The 25,485-nt window shown below is 42.1% G+C and overlaps 1 long non-coding RNA gene across 1 annotated transcript; it reads left to right on the top strand.

The window, feature by feature from the left end:
- Nucleotides 1-2,089: 2,089 nt before the first annotated feature.
- Nucleotides 2,090-20,632, top strand: LOC139357829 (uncharacterized). The gene is made up of 3 exons (XR_011611683.1): nucleotides 2,090-2,196; nucleotides 4,948-5,156; nucleotides 20,349-20,632. It is a non-coding gene; the product is annotated as an uncharacterized lncRNA (long non-coding RNA).
- Nucleotides 20,633-25,485: the final 4,853 nt, after the last annotated feature.

Raw genomic sequence — 25,485 nt, 5'->3', positions numbered from 1 at the left:
AAACACAACTGCAAGGTGAATCTGGGCTCAAAGCTACCTGTTTTCAACTCCACAAGGACTAAGTGAGACAATATTTGAGAGAGAGGCCTTAAAATCCACATTCCCTAGAGTGGAAAATGCCCACAATTTACCTCCCAAGGTGAGCGAGCATGAGGACCTTCCCTCCTTGAAAGTGGGCTCTGATGGGATGGGGAGATGGGAAGAAAAACTGAGATTCACAGGGCCTGGGGTGACCTCTCAGGAGGTCAAAGGACCTGGGGAGAGAAGGCTGGGCCGATGGGGCCCAGGTTGGCCTTTACAACAGTTCGACAACATTCAGATCTTAGCAGCTAGTACCTGGATGTGACAAAGCTTTGAATTCTGAAGAAACAAACAAACAAAAAATCGGCATTTACCCTGATAGTCCCATTTGAACTGCATCACTGGTAACCAGAGTAGAATGGGAGACATTTCAAATTGGAATTTTGCCATTCTGAAACCCCAAATAAATGAATGGGTCTAGGCTGAATCTTGGAATTAAACATCTATGGTTATTATTAAAATAATAATTATTTTAAAAATGATTACACGTTCTGGAGAACAAAGGCACTACCACCTATGATGTTGTCTTGCCAAAAATAATCAAACCCACATTGGATCAAGCCTATAGATCCAACTAGCAATTTACAGGAAATATAGGGGCCAGAGGAACACATCAACAACACCATGGGGGTGCAAGTGGCAAAATCCACGCTGTGGGAAACTCTACCAATGATCCAGTTCTTATAACACATACATTCACAAGGGGAAAGGAGTGCAGTAAAGGGGAAGTCTGTACATTAAAAGAGACTTTAAAATATTTTAAAAGTAAAACTAAACCACAATGTTGAAGAATGCACATGTGGACTGATAATGGCATGAGGAAAGGAAGGAGGGTATTTCCATAAAAGGCAAGTAAGTGGTCACCTCTAGAGGGCAAAGAGGGAGGGGTGAGGAAACAGTCTTTTTCTATTGCTTATAAGAGAATACCTGAAACTGAGTAATTTATAAAGAAAAGGAATTTATTTCTTACAGTTACAGAGGCTGAGAAGTTCAAGGTCAAGGCACCACGTCTGGCAAGAGACTTCTTGATGGTAGGCACTTTCGGCAGAGTCCTGAAGTGGTACAGAGCATCGCATGGCAAGGGGGCTGAGTGCTAGCTCAGGTCTCTCTTCCTCTTCTTATAAAGCCACCAGTCCCACTCCCATGATAGCCCATTAACCCATTAAGCCATTGGATAACCTTCACTTTTTAATGATTTATTAACTTATACATTTCTTTTCTGTGTCTGTGCTAATTATTTTTTTATCATATAAATATTTTTTTTTAAGTACATGCCCCTGATTCTTCCTCTACTCCTAGTCCCACAAATTTGGAGCCCTTTTGACTATCAGCTGCCAATTTCTGGGTTCTAAATTCTGCCCAGCTTTCTATCCTCCTTTTCCTAGATTACCTCCTGATTATATTTTATATCAATCATAATGAGTTGTTATGCTATAGAAACAAATAACCCCAAGATCTCAGTGGCTTAAAACAAAGGTTTACTTCTTGCTTATGCTACATGTCCATCATATCTCAGCAGGGGGCCTCTGCTCACCTTTGTTGCTCACAGACTTAGGCTAACAGAGCAGCCACCTCCTCTGATATCCTCAGGGTCTAGGACAGGACTGATTGTCCATCAAATGGTTTGGCATGGAACTGACACATGTAACTTCTGCTCACAATCCATTGGCTAGACTGGTCACGTGGAACCATCCAACCACAAGGAGGAGGAAGTGCTGTGTTGTAAATATGCCCAGAAATATTTGGTTGGTATACATTAATAAAGCAGTCCTTGCTTTTTATGGAACTGATGTACACAAGTTTCAGTTTAGTGAAATAATACCAGTTCCCAACAACTAGTTCAAATTTCAGTCACCACAGTATATTAACTATAATTGCATAAAGTGCAAACTTCATTGCCTGCTTGCCAGTCCACAAATTATGACATAAACAACAGATGCACATCATGATGAACCAATCACATCACTTCTTTCAAAGCCTGTCCATGATTAGTCATTGCACATCTGTTATTCAGTTCATGCCCAGACAGCAAAATGTGAAGTTGTGTTGCTTCCTTGTCTTCCAGTGATAAATCCATGTGACGAAAATGTTACAAAATTGGATCATTGATAGAGGGTAAGCTAACAAAAATAAAAATGCAACAAAGAAACAGAATGTGATAACGCTGGCAGTAAACTGTATGTGATTAGACTGAAGATTTGAAATTGGCAAGAGCAGAGCAAAGATCAGATGCACCATGGCCTGCATGGAGCTATGGAACAAACTGCACTGGAAAAATCCAATGTGTATTAAAAACAAGGTAATGTTGCTTCATCTTTTAGTTTAAATTACAATACGAACAGAAAGCTGCTTATGCTTGGAGAGTTTTCCACTTTGGATTGAAGACTGTAATATTTCAAAATCCGAAGTAGTTTGGCTTGCATCCTGGCCAAGGCATTGATCTTAGTTGCCACATTGAAAGAAAATGGTAATTACAAGGATACTGAAGAACAATCTTTTACTGCCAGTAAAGGCTTGTTTCCCTATTCCAGAATTTAGCATGAACTGATTGATGTCAAGCTACTAATGAAGCTGCTAGCACAGGTAAGGATGTAGCTGGGAAATTTGCATCCAGATCCCAAGAAAATGAAGATGTCCCAATGGAAGTGGCACTGGCAAAAAACTTCATCTTCAAGGAATTCTTACAGATACTTTGTGACATTGCAAGAGCAAAGGATAAAACATCACGAGCTGACTTAGAACTAGGCTACACTTAGAACAAAGTACGATCGATAATTCACCAAGGCATAGAAAAGTTGCTCCAGCTGTATCATAAGCTATACAGCAAGGGAAAAAAGGCAAGAACTGGGCAAACGATGTTTGATATGTGTTTTACAAAGAACTAAAACACCTTAATTCTCAATGTTTCTAATGTTTTAAATTACAATGTAATAAATAAATATTAGTTTTGTTAATTTTTCATTTCCCTATGCATTTATAACCAACAGTAAGAGAATGTTTAATGTTTTGACAAAAACATTTAAAGGTCACAGAACAACTGTAATTCTTCCCACTGATTATTAAGATTGCTTTGCGGGGTTTCAGCTTACACAGTCATTTTAAGGGTCTTGCACTACTATGCAGAATAAGGACTTCCTGTATACATAACTGGTTTATGTGGAATTAGATTCCAATTTCCCCATGTCTGTCTGTGCCAATTCACTTGCACGAAGTGTGAGAAAACTCCTGGAAAAAAGAATTTGAGCCATAGGGTTAGGTAGGAATAGGGATTCCAGGTATAGTTTGGAGGCTATTAAACCCTAACCCGATCCAGCCACCTTGATGGCCTATGTGTGACCCTGAGTGAGAAAGAGCTTTGTAGATAAAATGAGACCAACTGCACCCACATAGAGCCCACCACTCTGCTGTGGGATCCAGAGAGAAGAATGTCTACTATGCAGAGGAATGATGTTTTTTCATTTACTGTATGGAGGTGGGGTGCATAGATATATCAAGCTACAACCGAAATACAGACTCAAAACCTGGTTTGGGCTGAGCATCCATGGGACCTCCCGGAGCCATCTAGGCCTTCTGACAAGGGTGAAGCTCCCAGAACCTATCTGATGCCCAAGAGCAACAGTGCTGGTGGGAGCCTCTGCTCCGGGGAACAGAGAGGAGGCCATCGACACTGGGGTATAAGCAGCAGCCTCAGAAGAGGGTGGAGAGCAGTGGCCAAGCAGCAATGTGATCTGTTGAGAATGTGTGGGCTCCTGATGGTCACTCAGGTGTTCTGGGGAGGAAGCAGGGTAGGGTCAGTGTGGAGAGTCCTGCAAGGGGGCTGAGGTTCTGAAGTTATATTTAGTGGGACCTCTAAGCTCAGGAAATTTACACTATGTCAATGTACAATTTTTTCATGCTGGCAGTGAGGCCTGGGAACATTAGGGCTGTTTATATAGGTAGGGTGGCTATATAATTTATTGTTCAAACTGTGGATATTTTAAAAGTAAAAAGCATTGCTACTAATAATAATTAAATCTCTTGGTAATGAAAGTCACAAATGGATTGTCCCAGCCAAACCAGTCTGTAGGGTCGTCTTAGTTACAGATGCAATGCAGGTAATTGTGAATTAGAAGTCAAATCAGAATTAGTAAAAATGAGTGAATTTGCTGGTGTCGCTGCAACTGGTGGTGCAGGCAGAGCTCCCTGGAAGTGGACTCTGAGATAGAGATGAGCATGCAGGACACTTACTAGACAGTGCACCCAGGATCAACATCTGTGGAAGAGAAGGGAGAAAAACAGGATTGGGCAAAAGAAGATGCTGGAATGTCTGTCAGTCTCATCAAAGGCCTCAGCTCACCCCATGGGGAACTCTGGGCCGGGATGACCTGCAGAGCTGCCCCAAGTTGGGGTGAGGCGGATGGGCCTCCATTCTCCACATCAACCAGTCTTGGATTTGGCTGCCCCAAGCCCTCTCTCCAGCGGAGAGTAGGTTTCTGGAGAGTGCTGACAGGTGGCAGGACTCCCAAAAGTCCTGAAGAGGGGTCAGGGCGGTATATCACAGCATCCACAGCCCTAAAGGAGAGGAGGGTCTGAATTAAAAATATTTGTATAAAGGTATGTACTTTAAGGTCAGTCATTAGTCAAATCCTGCCAGAGATCCTGTGGCATCTGTTTTGAAAAAGAGGTGAGAGTTGATGGAATTAGCATGCTAGATGCTTATATGCAAATGGTGTTACCAAAAAGGGGGACTTAGTCTCTCAAATCAGTAAAATAGCACCAGTCTTCTTGGTACTACTTTGAAAACTTTTTCCCTAGGTAAACTTCTCCCCAGCTCTATTTGGTAATATCTCTATTTAAGACATGCACGTCAGGCTTACTATGTTCCAGGCACAGTCTGAAGCACCACGGAAGTATGAATCCACTTCATTCTCATAACAAAACTATGAAGTAGGCATTACAGACAAGGAAACAGAGACCCCTGCGGCCAGGTCATCTGCCTCAAGTGGTGGTGCCAGCATTTGGACCCAACTATCACATCTCCGGAGACTCTGCTTTTCATCATGCCACGCTGGCTCTCTGGTCCACCATTTAATTTAGTAAGTACTATATCGTTGCAATAAAATGTAACAAGTATCCAACTGACAGCTCCTGTCAGTTGCCATATTCAATCTTTGAAGAAAATAAAAATCTCTGCAGTGATACAAAGAAGTAAAATAATAATAACAGAAATACCTAACGTGTTGAGGTTTGACTCTGTGCCAGGCACTGTACTAGCAGCCATCCATGCAGCACACCTCTTTACTATGCAGAACGCTTCTTGCTGGACTTGAAGGAGATTCTTATTTAATTGGGAAGTGAGACCAGAAACAGTTACATAACCATATGCAAGGCACATGTGATTAACAGCCCTTATGTGCGAGACAGGCTGCCACTTGGCAAAGTGGTCAGAGTGGGACAGTCTGGGTTCAGATCCAGGGGATTTAGAAACACTGAAAAAAATTATGGGGCGCCCTTCCCCATTATTAAAAATAAGTGATAAACAACAAAATTATAGTAAAGACGTCCAAGAAAGTTCATGTCTTTCCCATTATGATTATTTCAGTACCTTTAAAAGAAAATTTCTCAGATCAAATTCTTGCCAAACAATGCTTTTAGTTGCTCATGCTTTGCTGGTGCAAACTCTAGGGTGATTTTCAGTTAGTGTAATTCAGCCCTGAAGAAAGAAGAGCTTACTGTGGACCCATCAAGTCAGAATGCTTCATGGACCTCAAAGACAGTGGGATTAAGAAAGGAGAGAAATGAGGAAAGGGTATGTCCAGAGGGAGGAACAGGGAGGAACTGAGAACATTGTCCTCGCTGAAACACAGGGAGTGTGCAAGGGTGCACCTAAGCTGGGCAGATGGATTAGGGCCACATTTAAAGGCCTTGATTTTCTGGTCATTATGGGCTTGTAATATGTCCCATAAGCCGTGGAAATCTATGGAAGGGTACTGCAATGTTGTCCCTGCCATTGTCTCTCCTTCTGGTAATGTGAACACCCAGGCAGCCAAGGTGCTCAAAGATCTCTGGAGCAGAGCTCCAAGCAGAAGGGGTCTGGGATCCTTGGCCACCCCGTAGGCAGCTCGCCTATACTGTGGCTCTGACACTGCGGTTACTGTAAACTCAGGGACTTCCTCATTGCTCAGTTGCCCTTCCAAGTGGACCTTACCAACTATAGGTTTTGGAGAGCTGCCTAGAGTTGAGGGCTGACCCTAAGGGGCCCTAGGCCTCCCTCTATCCTACTGCCCAACCATTCTCCTGTGGTCTTGCAAACAGCATTCCATCAGGTATAAGTGCTTCAGCCATCTTGGTTTCATCTTTCCGTCCATCCTCTGCTGAACTGTTAAAGCATTTTATTCCACAAACAAATCTGATCTTGCAACTGCTCTGACCTGAAGCTTGCTGCGAGGCAGAAGAATGGCAGGAATGCACTGGGATCAGTGTTACTGTGGGTGCATTGCAAGAGAAGGGCTGGGGTTTGGCTGTAGCATCAGACACTGGAGGCAGACCCAAATTCTTAAAGACCCAAGGCAGCAAGGCCATGTCTCGGGCTCTCTTTCTCCCAGGAACAAGAGGATCATGATCAAAGTTCGGGAAGGTGCTTCACAGAGTTTTTCCCCTGTCAAGGAGTTTTAAGCTGCTGGTTTAAATTGCTGCCTTATGAAGAATTTCCAGATTATTGGTGGGGCTTTCTTTTTCTGAAGAAAAATTTCAAACATTGTTTTTCCACCTTAGTTTTATGCATTCAGGTCAAAGTTTCTGGCTCCTCTTTTTGGTAGAATGAAATATCCCAACCTGGCTGAATTCAGGATGGAAATGTTTGTGGAAATTTTGGCCTGGCCCCGCTAAGAGGAGCATGTGGCTAGAGAGGCCCCCAAAACCCAGAGGAACTGGCTACCGACCACCAGCGGGCTTGGTCATGTGTGCATCTGTCCAGACAGCAATTTTTCCTCCCTGGCTTTAGTTCATGCTTTCTGGTTTCACAATATGTTCCTGTCCCTCAAGCCCTTCCCAGTCCTTTCCATGAAGGCTTCCACAAGCTCCTCCAGGCCACAGTGGCTTGTATCTGCTCATACAAGAGTCAGACCATGTACAGTATGATCCAGGACTTAGTTGAACATTATCGCTGCTTACCAGTGAGCCTCCTTTCCCTATGAAGATGGAAAGCTTGCTGAAAGCAAAGAGCATGTTTTGTCAGCATTGGGCTAGTATACAGTGTAGGTGCATAAAATATTAATTATACTGATTAAAAGATGGGTCAGCCAAGGCCTTTCCCCAGGATGTTGATCTAATACACACACATACACACACACACACACGATGGAAAACATATTTACTGGATTCTTCCCAGAGACGTGAAGGGGAAGCAGTAAACTCTGATCTATCTCATGAGAAGCAAAGTGTGGCTGGGAGAGATGCTCAAGGACTCCCAATAGACAGTGGCAACACATTTTTTCCTAAGGGGTTGGTAAGTTTTGCCCAGAGCCAAACTGATTAGGAAGACAGAATGAAGACTTGGCTACTCTTTCCCTTCACCAGGCAAAGCTCAGCATGACCTTTAAATGCATGTGCCCAGATTTGTTTGAAGAGTGTTGTCTTTAGTCTGTTTTAGCTGCTATAACAAAATACCATAAACTGGGTAGTTTATAAACAGAAGAAATTTATTTCTCACAGTTCAGGAGGCTGGGAAGTTCCAGATCAAGGCATGAACATGTTTGGTGTATGCTCATGTTGAATAGGAGTGGTGAAAGTAGGCATCATTGTCTTGTTCTAGTTCTTAGAGGAAAGGCTTTCAGCTTTTCCCCATTCAGCATGATGTTAGCTATGTGTATGTCACACATGGTCTTTATTATGTTGAGGTATGTTCCTTCTATGCCTAATTTGTTGATAGTTTTCATCATGAAGGATGTGGAATTTTATGAAATGATTTTTCGCATCTACTGAGATGGTGGTTTTTGTCCTTAATTCTGTGGATGTGATGTATCACATTTATTGATTTGTATATGTTGAATGAGCCTGGCATCCCTGGGATAAATCCCACTTAATCATTATGTATTATCTTTTTGATGTGCTGTTGGATTTGGTTTGCAAGTGTTTTGTTGAGAACCTGTACATCTATGTTCATCAGGATATTGGCTTATAGTTTTCTTTTTTTGTTGTTGTGTCTGTGTCTGGTTTTGGTATGAGGATAATGCTAGCTTTGTAGAATGAGTTAGGAAGAATTCATTCCTCTTTAATTTTTTGGAATAGTTTGAGGAGAATTGGTGTTAGTTCCTCTTTATAAGTTTGGTAGAATAAAGCTTCATTGCTTTATTCTACCCAGTCCTGGACCTTTCTTTGCTGGGAGACTTTTTCATTACTCCTTATGGTTTGTTCAGGTTTTCTGTTACTTCCAGATTCCATCTTGGTAAGTTGCATGTGTCCAGGAATTTTTCCATTTTATCTAGATTTTCCAGTTTGTTATCTTGTAGTTGTTCATAATAGTCTTTGAGGGTTTTTTTTTTTTTGTATTTCTGCAGTATCAGTTGTAATATTACCTTATTCATTTCTGATTTATTTTACTTTTTTTGAGTCTTCTCTCTTTTTTCTTGGTTAGTATAGTTCACAGTTCATTAACTTTGTTCATCTTTTCAAAAAACAACTTTTTTTGGTCCTTTTTTTTTAGTCTCTATTTGGTTTAGTTCTGCTCTAATCTTTATTATTTCTTTCTTCATGCAAATTTGGGGTTTGGTTTGTTCTTGCTCTTCTAGTTCTTTGACATGCATCATTGGGTTATTTATTTGAAATCTTTCTACTTTTTTAAATGCAGGCATTTATTGCTATAAACTTCCCTCTTAGCACTGCTTGCTATATCTCACAGGTTTGGGTATGTTATGCTTCCATCTTCATTTATTTAAATATTTTTAAATTTTATTTATAATGTCTTCCTTGACCCATTGGTTGTTCAGGAGCATGTTGTTTAACTTCCATGTATTTGTACTGGTCCCAAAGTTCTACTTTGTTATTGATTTCTAGTTTTGTTCTACTGTAGTCTGAAAGAATACTAGGTATGACTTTTGATGTTTAGGAGAATTTTTGAGACTTATTTTGTGGCACAACATATGGTCTATCCTGGAGACTGTTCCATGTGCTGATGAGAAGCATGTGTATTCTGCAACTGTTGAATAAATGTTATGTAGATGTCTGTTAGGTCCATTTGGTTTAAAGTGCAGTTTAAATCCAATATTTCTTGGTTGATTTTCTGTCAAGATCATCTGTCTAATGCTGAGAGTGGAGTGTTGAAGTCCCCAACTATTATTGTATTAGAATCTATCTCCCCCTTTAGATCTGATAAGATTTGCTTTCTATATCTGGGTGCTCTGGTATTGGGTGCATATATATTTAGAATTATTAAATCCTCTTGTTGAATTAATCTCTTTATCATTATATAGATGACCTTCTTTATTTCTTTTTACTATTTTTGACTTAAAGTCTTTTTTATCTGATGTAGGTATAGCTATGCCTGCCTGGTTTTGGTTTCTATTTGCATGAAATATCACTTTCCATCCTTTCACTTTCAGACTATATGTGTCTTTACAGGTGAAGTGAGTTTCTTGTAGCATATAGTTGGGTCATGCCTTTTAAAATTTTAATCCATTCAGCCAGTTTGTATCTTTTTGGTAGAATATCTTATGCTTTTACATTCAAGGTTATTGTTGATATTTGAGGACTTATTTCTGTCATTTTGTTGTTTTCTGGCTGTTTTGTATAACCTTTGTTCCTTTCTCTCATTGTTTATCAATTTGGTTTGGTGTTTTTTTGTGTGTGGTGGTAACATTTGAATTCTTTCTCTTCCTCATTTGTATGTTTGTTCTACCAGTGAGTTTTATACTTCTGTGTGCTTTCATGATGGTAGATATTGTTCTTCTGCTTCCAGGTGATGGACTCCCTTGAATATTTCTTGTAGGGCTGGTCTATGATTTCCCTCAGTTTTGCTTGTCTGGAAAATATGTTATTTCTTCTTTATTTTTGAAGGAAAAATTTGCTGAGTATAGTATTCTTAGCTACTAATGTTTTTCCTTCAGCACTTTGAATATATCATCCCATTCTCTCCTAGGCTTTTACTGAGCAATACACTCTTATATGTAACTAGATGCTCTTCTCTTGCTGCTTTTAGAATTCTTCCTTTATCTTTGACTTTTTGACAATTGACTATAATGTGCTTTGGAGAAGATCTTTTTGGGTTGTATCTATGTGGGATTCCATGAACTTCCTATATCTGGATGTCTAAATTGCTTGATGGACTTAGAAAGTTTTCAGGTATTGTTTTGTTAAATAGGTTTTCTGAGCCTTTGTCCATCTCTTCTCCCTGAGAAAATCCAAAAACATGAATATTTGGTCAGTTTATAGTGGTGCTTCATATATCAGTACTCTTTCTTCATTCTCTTTTATTCTCCCCCCACTTTTTTATTTGGCAGGGGAGGAGTCTGATTGGATTGTTTCAAAAGACCTGTCTTCAAGATCAGAAATTCTTTCTTCTACTTGATCTAGTCTATTTTTGAAGCTCTTAATTGTATTTTTTATTTCATTCATTGAATTCTTCTAGGATTTCTGTTTGGTTCTTTTTTATATCTATCTCTTTGATGAATTTCTTATTCATATCCTGAGTTGTTTTCTGCTTTCTTTGTACTATGTACCTGTGTTTTTTTGTATCTCATCGAGCTTCTCTAATATCATTATTTTGAATTCTTTTCTAGGCATTTTATAAATTTTTTTTTCACTGGAATCTGTTGCTGGAGAATCATTGTGTTCCTTTGGAAGTGTCATATTTCCTTGCTGTTTCTGTTTCCTGTGTTGTTACATTGATATCTGTGCATCTGGTGTAATAATAATTTCTTCCAATTTTTTGAATTGGCTCTCATGGGGAAGACTCTTTCCTATAGATGTATCGCTGGTGTTGGTTGGGTAGAGTACATTAGCTTTGGTTCTGGGTGCATGCAGGTGTGTATTCTCTGTATGATTTCTTTGGCTGTAAACAGTGTCAGTGACGTCTGTGATTTCCTCAGTGACTTCGGCTGTGGTTGTTAGCAGAGGCCATGGTGACGCTTTGCTGGAGACTGAGGTGCCAGGTAGGCCAGTTCTCAGGCATACCTGAGTAGTGACAGTAGTGGACCAAATGTGCCTGTCCTTGAGTTCCCAGGTAGTACACATGGACACCACTGTTAGTGGGCCCAAGTGGGCTGATTCTTGAGCTTTCAGACAGTGTATTCAGCTGCCATTAGTGGCAGTGGTGAGCCAGGCAGATGAGAAGGTCCTGTGTCCCCTGGGCAGCATGTGATGGCAATAATGGTGGTGGAACAATCCTGACATTCCCAGGTGGAAGGTGCTGGTGTTAGTAGTGGCAGCAATGGGCTGGGTGGGCCAGTCTCTAAGGCCCCAGGTAGCATGTGTGAGTTGGTGCCAGCAGTGGTGGCAGGCTGGGTGGGCCCATCCTCAGGCCCTAGGAGCAGTGCACAGATCCCCGCAGTGGTGGATGGGGTGAGATGATTCCCAGGTCCCCAGGAAGCATGCTTGGGCACTGATAGGGGTGGTGCCAACTGGGATGGGCCTGTCCCCAGGCCTACATGGGTGCAGGCTGTAATGGGCAGGGTAGGGAAATGCCCCCATCCCCAGGCAAAGTGCTTGGATGGTGGCAGCAATGGTGGCAGCAGATGGGAAGAGCCTGTCCTCGGGGTATGTATAAATGTGCTGCAGCCCTGCTGCTGGGGGTTGGGGTTGCTGTCAATGGCAGTGCCCCCAGGCAGGTGACTCTCAGGTGTTGGAGAGCATGACATTCAGTTCCCTTTGTCCTGGGGTAGCCTCCCCAGTGAGCTGCAAAGTGCAGGACACTAGGTGTGCTAGAGTGTTGATGCCCCTGTCATACTGCTGGGTCCAGCTGGCTTCGTGCCACTGCAGTCCTCTGGGTGGATGTAGGATGATGTCAGTGGGGCTCTAGGGATGTGAAGACAAAGGAGCTGTTGGACCCCAGGACAGGATGCAGTCTGATGGGGTCTGGGCTCTCAAACTGGTGCTGTGCTGCAGCTGTTTGGTCTTAGGGGTGTATGAACTCACCCACCATAAGCTCCCTCTCTGGAGCAATGCCATTGCATGGATTCCAGGCAGCTCCATATACTGGACTCAAGGCCTGCAATGAGTCTTTATTGAAACACAGTATGTGCCTAGTCTCAAGGTAGGCACCATAGGAAGGAAAAAAGCAGAGGCAGGAATGGCAGGAAAGGGCCCACACTGTGGATTTCAGTCCTACACCCTGCTCATCCCTCCCTGCGCAAGCTCTCACTGAGGCGTAAGCTCTTGCCTAACTGCATTCACTGTAGTATAGCCCCCGGAGTGACACCAGTCGCATGGACAGCCCTCGTTTTCAGCAAGAACAAGTTATCAAGATTGAGCTAGCAAATCTTCAGGGAAGACAACCTGGCCCTAACTTCTGTCATAACATTTTTCTTTGGTGATGAAGCATCGCTGGGTTTGTTGAAAGCTCATTCAGTGTTGCTAACGCTCAAGCACTCAGGCATTCCTCAGGTCCAAGCAGAGGATAGGGTGGGGAGTAGGCAGGCAGTTCTTGGCCAATTAGCTCAGAGGCACAGCTGTGCTGTTGAAGTCTATGCTCCCTACACTGTATCTTACAAGTAGAGTTGTATTAGAATACTATGCATAAAATTGTAGATTCTGGAGTCAGACTGCCCTGAGTTCATTTCTAGGCTCTGCCATTTGCTGGCTGTGTGACCTGGGCAAGCCTCAATTTTTAAGCTATTAGTAAAGTGATACTTTGCTTCCTGCTTAACTTGGATAAAGTCCAATTTATCTTACTTTGTTTTGCAGATTGTGTTTTTGGTTTTGCATCTAAGAAATATGGCCCAAGGTGTCTTAGTCCAATTTGGGTTGCTATAACAGTATACATGAGATTGGGTAATTTATAAAGAAGAGAAATTTACTTCTTATAGTTCTGGAGACTGGGAAGTCCAAGATCAAGGCAACAACAGGTTTGGTGTCTGGTGAAGGCCTGGTTTCCACTTCCAAGATGGTGCCTTGAACACTGTATCCTCCAGTGAAAGGAACATTGTTGCTCACATGGAAGAAGAGTGGAAAAGCAAAGGGAGAGAACCTACCCCCAAGGCCCTTTTCAAGAGGCATTAAACCCATCTATGAGGGTGGAGCCCTCATGGCCTAATCACCTCTCAAAGGCCCACCTCCCAATACCATTACATTGGCAATAAAATTTCAATCTGAGATTTGAAGGGAATATACATTAAAACCATAACACAAGGTCACAAACAATTTATCCTATATTTCATGCTAGATATTATAGAGTCTAAGGTTTATATTTAGGTCTGTGATCTATTTTTAGTTTTGAATATGCTACAAGGTAAGGAGGGTAGTGAGAGGTTCCTCCTCTCTCTTTTTGTCTTTTTCCTCCCTTTCATTTTTTCTTTCTTTTTTTTTTTTTTGAGTATATGAACATGTAATTGTTCCAGTACCATTTATTGAAAAGGACATTCTTTCTTCATTGAATTACCCCTGCACCTTTGTTGAAAGCCAATCAATAGTATATTTATGGATCTATTTTAGGACCCCCTATTCTGTTCTACTGATCTACACATCTGTTCTTTGGTCAAGAAGACTATCAACTTTGTCTTTCTTTATAAAAAATGTATTGGTAATCCTAGGTCATTGGTACTTTCATATACATTTTATAATGGACTTATTAATTGTTACAAAGAGAGCCTACTAAAATTTCACATTGAATCTACAGACAAATTTGGGGAGAACTGACTTCTTGACAACATGGAGTCTTGTAATCTGTGAACACAGTATATTTCTCCATAGATTTATGTCTTCAACTTATTTCAGCAATATTTTGTCATTTTCAGTGTATAGGTCTTGCACATCTTTTGTTAAATTTATTCCTAAGTATTTTTGTCATTTTTGTAAATTAATGGTTTTCTATTTCATTTTCTAATTTTTTGCTGCAAACTAATAAAATATAAAATCAATTTTTATATATTCACCGTGTAACATGTGATCTTGCTAAATTCATTCATTAGTTCTAATTGTAGTTTTGTAGATTCTTTAGAATTGTTTGCACAAAAAAATTATCGCCTGCAAATAGACACAATTTTACTTCTGTCTTTCTGATCTTTAAAAGCTTTATTTCTTTTTCTTGCCTTAGTGTAATGGCTGGGACTGATAGTACAATGTTGCATGGAAGTTATAAGAGTGGGCATCCTTGCCTTGTTTCCAAACTTGCTAGGAAACCGTTCCATATTTCATCATTAAAGATGCCCTTTATCAGGTTGAAGAAGTTCTTTTCTGTGCTAGATTGCTGAGAGTTTTTATTGTGAACATATATTAAATGTTGTCAAATACTTTTTCTGCATCTATTGAAATAATTGTATGGTTTTTCTATTTTATTCTCTTAATGGGGTATATTATATTAATTTTTTAAATATTAAACCAACCTTGTATTCCCAGGATAAGTCTCCCTTGCTCATGATGTTTTATTCCTTTTAATATATTGTTGGATTTAATCTGCTGATATTTTGTTATAAATTTTAGCATCTATGTTCATGAGGGATGTTGGCCTATAGTGTTCCCTTTTGCAATATCTTTGTCATGCTTTGGTATTAGAGTTTTGCTGGTACCATAAACCAAATTGGGAGGTGTACCCTGTCCTCCTCTAGTTTTTAAAAGTTTGTGAAAGATTGATATTATCTCTTCTTTAAATGTTTGATAAAATTTATCAGTGAATTACCCGGGCCTATAATTCAGATTCTCTATTTCATCTTGTGTAAATTTTGATGATTTATATTTATATAAATTTGTCCATTTCACTATTTTGCAGAAATTATTAGTATAAAGTTCCTTAAACTATTCTTATATTCTCTTTTTAACATTTTAATGTCTGTGATTTCTGTGGTGATAAGTCCTCTTTCATTCCTGATATTAGTAATTTTTGTTCTCCATTTTTCTTACAAAGTCTGACAAAATTTATCAGGTTTTATATTCTTTACAAAGAACTAACTTTAGGGTTTACTCATTTTTTTAATTGCTTATCTGTTTCTTATTACATTGACTTCTGCTCTTTATTATTTTCTTTGTTTTACTTACTTTGGTTTACGTTGGATTTGAGGTGGAATTTTAAATCACTGAATTTAAACCTTTCTTCTTTTCTAATGTAAGAATTCAAAGCCATAAAACTCCCTCTAATCACTGTTTTAGTTTATGTTGTAGTTTCCCTATCATTAAGTTTTAAATATTTTATCATTTCTCTATGATTTCTTCTTTCACCTATGGATTATTTAGAAGTACAATATATTTATTTGGATTTGTCCTAGATAACTTATTTTAATTGATTCCTAATTTAATTACATTGTGATCAGAGGATCTATCCTACTATTATTTCAATCCTATAATTTATTTTAGGATTTGTCTTATAGCCTGGGATATGGTCCTTGTTGGTGAGTGTGTACAGCTGGAAAAAATGTGTATTCTCCAGTTGCTGGGTATAGTGTTCTGTAGACATCAATTAGGCTGGGATGTTGATATGGCTGCTCAGATTCCCTATGACTTTACTGAATTTTTTGTCCTGCTTTCTACCAATTGCAGAGAGAGTATTCAAATACCCCACAATAACTGTAAAACGTTCTGTTTCTTCTTTTATTCTGTCAAGATTTGCTTTATGTATCTTGAGGATCTATTCTTAGGCACATATGCATTTATGATTATGTCTTCCTTATTAATTGACTCTGTTTTTAAAGTTCATCTCCTCTAGTCAGCATAGAGTTGGATCTTGCTTTTTAAAGAACAGCCTATTCTGGTAATCTCTGCCCTTTAATTGGGATATTTTGTCCACTACCATTTAATGTAATTATTAATATGATTGTTAATAGACTGCATTTCTTTTTTGCTGTCCACTTTGTTTTTAGTTCCTCTGTTCCCCCTTTCCTACCTTTTTAAATTGTTTGAATACATTTTATAATTTTGTTTTAACTTATTTGTTAGATTTTCAGATCTATCACATTGGATTTGTTTTTAAATGGCTGATCTGATTATCACACAAACATCCTTCTGTTTTCACAATATATTTGGTTAATATTGCATTTCTTTACGTAAAATGTAGAAACCTTGAAACAGTGTAAGTCCATATACCACTCCCTCACCACCACTGATAGTCCATAGTCATTTGAGTCATGGCCCCATAAGTGATGGGTCATTTTTCTCTGGGTACTTGCAAGATTTTCTCTTTATCTTTGGTTTTCAGGAAGTTAATTATGATGTGCCTAGATAGGATTTTATTCAAAATTATCCTGTTTGGAATTCACTGTGCTTTTGGATCTATAATTTATGTCTTTCAAGAAATTTGGAAGTTTTTCAGCCAGTATGTTCTCAGATATATATTTTTTCTGCCCCATTATCTTTGTTATCTACATTTGGGACTGTAATTAACTGCATATGGAACATTTGGATATTGTCCCACATGTCCCTGAAGCTTGTTCATTTTTTCAACTTTTTTTTCCTCTTGTCTTTAGATAATTTCTATTGATCAATCTTCCAGCTCACACACTCAGCCATTCATTAGGAGAGTGGACTTACATTCTACCAGGCCTGTTTTCTGTTTAAATTTGAGGCCACAGCTTAGATGTTAAAGTACAATAGAAGTTTATTATTCTAAGATTTAAGAGCTTAATAGAAGTTAAAAGTTTTAAGTTAAGAGTTTAATAGAAGTTAAACTTTTAAAACTATTTAAAAGTTTAATGGAAATATAAAGTACAATAGAAGTTTATAATGATAAGATTTATTAATATTAACCATGTAATAACATGATTTCAAATAACATGATTCAAAATCTATCCTCACCTTGACTCCTCTTTAAAGAAAAGGCTGAGATTTGGCAATGAGTTTGTAACTAGGAGCTAGGGATCTGGTTAGGAGATAGACACTCAAGCAGAGTATACAACATGGTGTGAGCAGGTGCAAAACTCTAGACATGAACAAAGCACCATGGGAGCACAGAGGTGCACTTTGTTGCCACTACCCCAGGGAGTCAGGGAAAGCCTTCAGAGAGTCGGTATTTTATTAGACAATTTAGATAGCAAGAAAAGCCAGGCTTTGCCAAAAAGAAAGAAGGACACTCTAGGTAGAAGGGCTCTGGGAAAGGCCTGTCATGGTTTGGGAAGAGGGAGAAAAGGGAAGGACATGATGCTCATGTCCCCCAAAAGGGCAGTGATGGTGTAGGAGGCCAGAAGAATAGCCTGTGTCAGGCTGCCCTGCACTGAAGACTAAGCAGAGAAGAAGTATGTTCTTGTTGCATCATATGAAGGTTCTGATGGTGAGGAGTGGTGCTCCTCCTTTATCCTATGAAGAATAAAATAAGCTCTTTGTTCTCAGAGAACTCTCAAACTGCCTTAAAAAAACCAAATCAATCTACGTGAAACAAAAAGAAGCAGAACACTCACCATCATTCCACTTCTGGCCACCATCTCTCACTTCGGCTGCAATACCCGCTGAAGGGCCTCCCTGTTATTACCTTTGCCCGCCTCCAGTTCATTTCCATATTTGCAGAAAATCACCTTCTTAAGACATAAATCAGAATATGCCCATCCATGGTTAAAATCCATTCAGTGGCTTCCCACTACATGTAGGATGTTCTGTGTCCATGCCACTGCCCAACCTCACTCGTCACACTTAGTCACAACAGCCTTCTGGCTGATCCCAGTCAGGCCACACTCTCATGGGCATTAGAGCTTCATGGTGCCTGTGGCATCTGTCACTGTTGCCACTTTCCTCCCAGCTCTGCATGGGGCTGGCTCCTTCTCTGCCTTTAGATCTAGCATAACTCTTCTCCTCAGACAAACCTTCCCATTAAAGCCCATTCTAATGCTCAATGTATTCCATTCAAAGCATTAACAATTTGTGGCCCTTTCATTTATTTGTTTACCTGATTCATGTCTACCTCCCTTACTGGGATTTAAATGACAATGGCAAGAACTTTGTCTGTCTCGTTCTTCATTAAATCCCCAATGCCTAGTATAATGCCCAGAATATAGTACTCAACAAATATATGTGAATAAATGGTTAAAACTCAATGCTAAGGTGGTGTTATCTACTCTGTGTGTCACAGAGAAGGGAAATGACTGGGGGTAAAGGATCAAAGCCGGGAGAGAAAACCCTATTTGAAGCAGGTGGCCCTAGTTGCCACATGATCTTGCTATGGGTTTTGTAGCTCCTTAGGAAGAGGGAGTAGCTTTGCCTGTTAAAATGATGCTTTGGGTAGACATCCACCTCTCCTGTTTCCCAGGCACACTCTGTTATGCACAATTCAGGATTCCACACTCTCTAGAAGGCCCCTTGGATGCAAGTTCATTCTACCTTCCCCTCTTCTTGCTTCTAAGCCACGGGATCATTTTGAAGAACTTGCATGCTCCATCTACAACCCAACTCCTGGGAGAGGAAACCAATTCTGTTTCCTGGGAGTTTACTTCTTACTCTTGAAGACAAGAATAAGAGAAAAGATGTCATTCTTGAATCATTGAGTTGCTGTCTTTAAAAAACCGTTGCTATTTGTAAAACTGGAATACATTTTTTGAGCTCTCCTGTCTGAAACCCAGGCTGAGAAATGTAATTAGAAAATGCACACTTACCAAGAGTTGGAAGCCTGGGAGAGTGCCTTCATCCATCCATCCAGTGCACTGGATAGGGAGAGACATAAACAGAGCACGTGGTATTGGCGTGCACTTTTATTGAGTGAGATGTGATGTTCAGAAAGTCTACAGCACATACGTACCCGAGTGGAAATTCCTTCAGTAACGGTGCATTAAACAATCCAGCCCTCTCTTCCCACATACCCCCACCCTACCGCTCCCCACCCCCGCCCGAGCCTTTGCTCTTTCTTACACATGGTTTTAGAAGAGCATCTCTCCATGGCTGGGTCAGAGTAGGGTGTCACCTTCTTGAACCCCTCAGGGAATGTTTGCAGTATATTGCTATTTTCTCTGCTGGGTGCACTTGTGGTAACACCACAGAGGCCCACTCCACCCTGCTGCCTCCTTGGTTTGCAGGGCTCATGTTAGACGCCAAGTCTTAGAATATTAAAATATGACCAACTCCTTCCTCTTTCCTTCTGCCCTCCTTTCTCTTTTCCAAGCAAGTGCTTATCTACAATCTATTGGTAAAGGGTTACTCCCTGGAATGGTGAATTTCTCTTTCTGAATGTGTTCTCCCTGCCTCGGGTTCCCTGGGTCTTTGGCATGAAGAGTACGTGTCAAGGGCAGATCAAGGCAGCTGGGGTCAGAGGCAGCCGTGCCCATCCAGCGAATTTTCAAGCTGCCTGGCTTTGTGCCTGGTGGGTCTCCGAGCAGTTTAGATGACAATATGGGTAGCCCCAGAAAGCATTGGCAGTGGTCTTGCAAGGGGCAACAGAGCTCTGGAGGCCCTTCTGAAGCAGGCCAGGAAGCCCTCCTTAGGTCTCACACTGGACAGTAGTGACAGAGGCAGAACCATCACTGAGTCAATGTCACAAAGGTCTGCTACTGCACATCAGTGTAGTTACAAGACCTAAAAATGAACGTGCAGGGAAAGAGCCCCCTCTGTGCCTATCTGCCTCCCACTCCCCACCTCCCACTGTGCAAATGATCCGATGATGCTGATATGGTTTGGCTCTGTGTCCCCTCCCAAATCCCATCTTGTCGCTCCCATAATTCCCATGTGTTGTGGGAGGGACCCGATGGGAGATAAATGAATCACGGGGGCCGGTCTTTCCTGTGCTGTTCTCGTGATAGTGAGTAAGTCTCACAAGATCTGATGGTTTTAAAAAGGAAGTTTCCCTACACGAGCTCTCTTCTCTTGTCTGCCACCATGTGAGGCATGACTTTCATCTTCCACCATGATTGTGAGACCTGCCCCAGCCACATGGAACTGTAAGTTTATTAAACCTCTTAAATTGCCCAGTCTCGGGTAGACTTTATCAGCAGCATGAGAACGAACTAATACAGATGCCTCTCTGAAATTTTAGAGGTTTGTATACTTGCTAGGAAAGTTAGAAAAAACAACCAATCTTCCCGTTCCAGATTCTTCCTCTGAGTGGACCGCATGAGGCGATGTCTGTAAGAAATTGTGGGTAGATAGCTCAGACAGAAAAAAAAAAAAATGCACTTTAAATTGACAAATCAGTCCAAACCACGAAGGTTATAACTCTTTTTTTTTTTCCTTTCCAGAAGAACAGTAAAACAGACTTGTTACTGGCAGCCCATTAGTGCTCAGGAGAGGCGGTCTCCAGCATGACATCAGCCGGCCGCTCGACCCAAATCTAGTATTTCACCAGAGAGCCTTGCGCTGCCGGCTTTCCAACTGTGTGGAAGACGTACATGGGGGAGAGGGAAGAAGGCATAAATAAGATACAGACTGGAGACTTTTTGATGTGTTTAGCACATTTTTGTGATTTCCTTTAATACGATAGGCCTTGCATAATCTCCCATTAGGAGAACAAAAGACAAGCCTGAGATGGGATGGAGAGTGGGTGGAGAGGGGGATCCATGCCATAAAAAGTTCACTTTGACTAATTAGCATTTTTAATCCAAATACTTAAAAGGGGAGGTGAATTGGGAAGAGAAGAATGAATGCCACAGCCGAGTGACTGCAGATACAAAAAGTCCCTTCATTAATTCGGTTGTTTTTTAATTCCTAATTGAACTTAAATAAAGAGGACCTAGAGGCAGCTGTTTCTAATATCGAGTCCCCACCGCACATGAAAGACGCATTTATTCCTGCAGCAGCCTCCCTACCCTTGGGTGTTATCAGCTGAACATGTTCTGAACCTACCTAATGCATTTGAGGTAGCTTGGGTTTATTTTTCTTTCAATAAAATAAATGGTTTTGTAATTAAATTTCTGCACTGCCTGTGCTTAATGGTTACATTGACAAGTGCTAATGTATGGCAAGAGAATGAGTTTGAAATGAAACATGCTGTTTTCGAATCTGCAAGCAATTTTGCAGTGGGGCAATCAAACCCCTCATGCCAGCGAAACATTTTCATTAATCTGCTCACTCCGCCCCTGCCCACTCCGGCCGGGCGAGGACACTTTTTAGCTTCCCCTTTGCCCAACCCCCACCCTTGCCTTTTTCTAAACACACACACTCACGCACACGCGCGCGCGCACACACAAATAGCATGAAGCGAGCCGTTGTTTGAAACCATTTTGTGGTCCCTGGCTGGCGGGCCTGTGGAAATTCGCTGACTTTACACCGTGAAATGTTGCAGCTGTCTCTCTTCTCCAAAAGGAAGGCCGGCCTCCATGTTTCAATCCCTGGCAGCGAGTCAATAAGAAAATCTGTCCTTCTGTTTTCCTTTTCTTTTTTTTTTTTTTAACTTTCCTCCCCCCTTAGCTAAATTTATTTTTGAATAAATCTTCTCATAGAAAATAGCGAACAGCTATTACATATCTGGACTCGGTCTGCGTAAACCACTTCAAGCCACAGCAAAGGAGGCGAACTTCCAGCCTTGAGCCTGTAGAAGGTTCATGAATGGAAACCTGGATGGGTGGGTTGTGGTCTTGGCTGGCTCCACTTCTGCCCACAGCCCAGGAAGGGGGCCCTGTGTCTCCTGCTCAGGCTTGCACAGGTACAGACGGGGGACACAAGACTCTTGGCTCTTTCTCTGCCCCTTCCCTGGAAGCCTGCGTTTCATCTGACCGCTAGAAGGATGGCTTCCCAGGGTGGCGGCTGGCTGGAGCCTGCGAGGCCCCCTCATCAAAGGCCAAGAAGTGGGTACGAGGCCCGGAGCTGACTGGGGCATGGGGAGATGGAGAGCAGCAGGGGAGCCTCTGGTTCCATGGCTGCCCACAAGGTGTGCGACTCAGCATTTTCTCCCTACGCTGGGGGAGGAGAGCCAGAGGGCTGACCACATGAGTGCTGACTCACCCGTGGGACGGGCCAGAATCACAGGCTGTCCTCCCCTCCGCATGGCTCCCTCTTGCTGCTTTTAGGATGGTATTTAGGGGAAGGGCTTCTGTGTGGTCCCGGCCTCCCTGAATTTATTGCAGGGCAAGATAAAGGAGAGAGACAGTTGCTTATGGCATTCAAGGAGCAGGAGGAAGGATCTCAGTCCCTCAGAATTCCCCTGCCCATTTCCGAAGTCCTGAATTGCCTTTCCTAGGAGACGATGCCTTTCATTTTATCATTCAAAAAGAAGCTTGGATGCAGAAGTCCTTGGGAAGCAGACATAGGGACTGAGATCTCCACTTAGGTGTACATGACGGGCAAGGCAAAGCCCATCATGAGAGGGAGAAAGAAAAAGAACTTGGATTAGCTGGTGTGTTAGTCTGTTCTTGCACTGCTATAAAGAAATACCTGAGACTGGGTAATTTATAAAGAAAAGAGGTTTAATTGACTCATAGTTCTGCAGGCTGAACAGAAAGCAGCAGCTTCTGCCTCTGGGGAGACCTCAGGAAGTTTCCAATCATGTCAAAAGGTGAAGGGGGAGTGAGGCTTCTACATGGTGGGAGCAGGAGCAAGACAGAGTGAGCGGGGAGGTGCTGCACGCTTTTAAACAGCCAAATCTTGTGAGAACTCACTCACTATCATGAGAACAGCACCAAGAGGATGGTGCTAAACCCTCGTGAGGAAGCCGCCCCCATGATCCAATCACCTCCCGCCAGGCCCCAGCTCCAACACTGGGGATTACAATTTGACATGAGATTTGGTGGGGACACAGATCCAAACCATTTCAGCTAGTATCTGAACGGTAGGAGGGGAAATCTTGGCCAGGGCAGAGGGCAAAGAAGTGGGGGAACAAGTGTTAGGGCTAACAGACAACTTCACAGCAGCCCTGTGAAGGGGGCAAAGTTCCTCTTTTAAACGGCTGAAGATTAATGAAAGTCAAGACTTAATCTTATCCAGAGTAAAGGGGCAGAGAGGTCCAGCCCCAGGAGGAAGAATGGACAGCAGTGGGGAAGGGAAGCTGGGAGGGCTGCTCTGTGGGCCTTGGCAGGGTCTTGGCTATGCTCCTGATAAAACTGAGCTATTAATATGTGAAAGTGCTGTGATCTGCCACTCAGCATACCATGAAAGTTATCATAGTTATTATACCCATAAAACAGTGGAGTACTTCATTCATTCCTTCAGCAAATAATAATTTCACTTCTCACATTCATTCATTCATTCAGCAAATAATAAGTTGCCACTATCAAATAATAATAAGAGCCATATTGCTAGGCTCTTTCAGGATACAGGCATAAAAAAGACAAGGATGAAATAAGTCCTGTGATGGAGAGACAGGCAAAATGCCACCTGACTTCAGAGGAGGAAGAAGTGTGCTGTGCCAGGAGGAACAGGAGAAAGCTTCATGAAAGAGGTGAGCCTTACAAGCCAAATAGGATTTCAAAAGGGGAGGATAATGTTCCAAGGCAAGCAACCAGCAAAACACAAAGGAATAAAAGTAAAAATTGTATCTGGGGAATGATGAGTGGTCCCAAATTAATGGAGGAGAAAGTTAAGCACCTGCGGGGTGTGTGTGGGGTGTGTGTGTGTGTGAGTGTGTTGGTGGGGGTGGAAAGTGGAATTAGGAGTTTTTAGATGGTTTGTTTTGCAAACTGGAGATAACCCTTAAAGGTTTTGGAGACTTGCGGATGGAGTGAGTGGTGATACAACCCAACCTATATATTCGTAATTGAACCTGTAAGCCATAAAAAGGACAAGCTGAGAAGGGATGATATTAGAGGCAGGTGGACCAGAGGCTATTTCAGTAACCCAGGTCAGAGAGGAGGACAGGCAAGGCAAAGGCAGTGTTTCTGGAGGGAGGGGATGGGTGCTGGGGAAACTGCAGAGGTCAGGGGCAGCCAATCAGGTGTGGTGGGAGGAAGGGAAGTGCCATCAAGTAGTCTGCTCTCTTCAGGGTGCCTGAGAAGGTGACCATGGGCAGGACAGAGACTGGGAACTCTGAGAGAGAAGTGGATTTGGGGAAAGGGAAAAGAAAACACTAGTTCCAACTGGACACATGGAGTTGGAGTTGGTGGTGGTGACTGTCATGAAGGACTATCCAGGGAATAGTAAACAGATAAATGGAACAAAACAGAAGGAAGGCAGAACTCTGAGGAATGCCCACATCTAGGGGAGCCAGTGCAACAGACAACACAGAATGGCAGGGTTAGTAGGAGACGGGCCATGAGGAAAAGGGAGGAAAGTTCCAAGAAGAAAGGCTGGAAGGTATTTCTGATGCTTCAAGGAGACCCAAGAAGGGGAGATCGTGAGGCAGTTGGGTTGGGCAATAAAGGAGAAGCTGAGCAGGGTGTGGGAAGTAGAGGCAGAAAGATTTCGCACCTGGCTTTAAAGAATTTTCACCATGATGACTGCATGGAAAATTTTCTTTGGGTGATGGGCCCTTGATCAATATTTAAAGAGGAATCATAAGGAAGGAGAGATTGAAAGGCACCCAAGAGGGGACTCTGATGGAGCAGGATCACGGGAGGGGCAGGAAGGGGTGGAGCAGGTGGGCTTGCAAAGCAGCAGGAAGAAGGTACGATAGACCAGAGAACAGTTAAGGTAAACACAAGGGGAGCGAGGGGGCAGGCAGCCTCCTGGGGAAGGAAACAATGAGATCCTGTGCTGAGTGAGGGGTGGGGACAAAGGTGATGGGAAGAGAGAAGTGGTTTGGAAATTTGAGGCAGGGAGGACACGGAATAGAAAGTCAGGCGGGAATGAATAATAGGGCATTGAGAAGCTGAAGATGGAAGCCCGGCTCTGCAACAGCCTGGTCTGCACAGTCATGACATTTGCTCCAGCCTTTCTGGGCAGTCTGGAAGCAGAAACAGAAGCAAAGAAGCTAGTGGTGGGAATGCTCCAGCTATGGACAGCACTGCAGCCGCAGTGGACAGCCAGAGACACAGGACCTTAGAGGATGATCAGAGAGAATTTTACAGCAGGAAGCCTTTTTGTTGATATGGGTGACCTTCACCTCCAAGACCGGTACAGCCTTGTCTTGGGTTAAATGTGGAAACCAAATTTGAAAAAGTTTTACATAAAAAATATATACCGGCCAGGAGCGGTGGCTCACACCTGTAATCCCAGCACTTTGGGAGGCCGAGGCGGGTGGATCACGAGGTCAGGAGATCGAGACCATCCTGGCTAACACGGTGAAACCCCGTCTCTACTAAAAATACAAAAAATTAACTAGGCATGGTGGCGGGCGCCTGTAGTCCCAGCTACTCAGGAGGCTGAGGCAGAAGAATGGCATGAACCCAGGAGGCGGAGCTTGCAGTGAACCAAGATTGTGCCACTGCACTCCAGCCTGGGCAACAGAGCAAGACTCTGTCTCAAAAATATATATATATATACACACACACATACACACATATACAC

Source organism: Macaca nemestrina, chromosome 13 (assembly GCF_043159975.1).
Source record: "Macaca nemestrina isolate mMacNem1 chromosome 13, mMacNem.hap1, whole genome shotgun sequence".
Classification (NCBI taxonomy): Eukaryota; Metazoa; Chordata; class Mammalia; order Primates; family Cercopithecidae; genus Macaca; species Macaca nemestrina.
The sequence above is the reverse complement of the archived record's forward strand: the minus strand, read 5'-3'. Positions and strand labels throughout refer to the sequence as shown.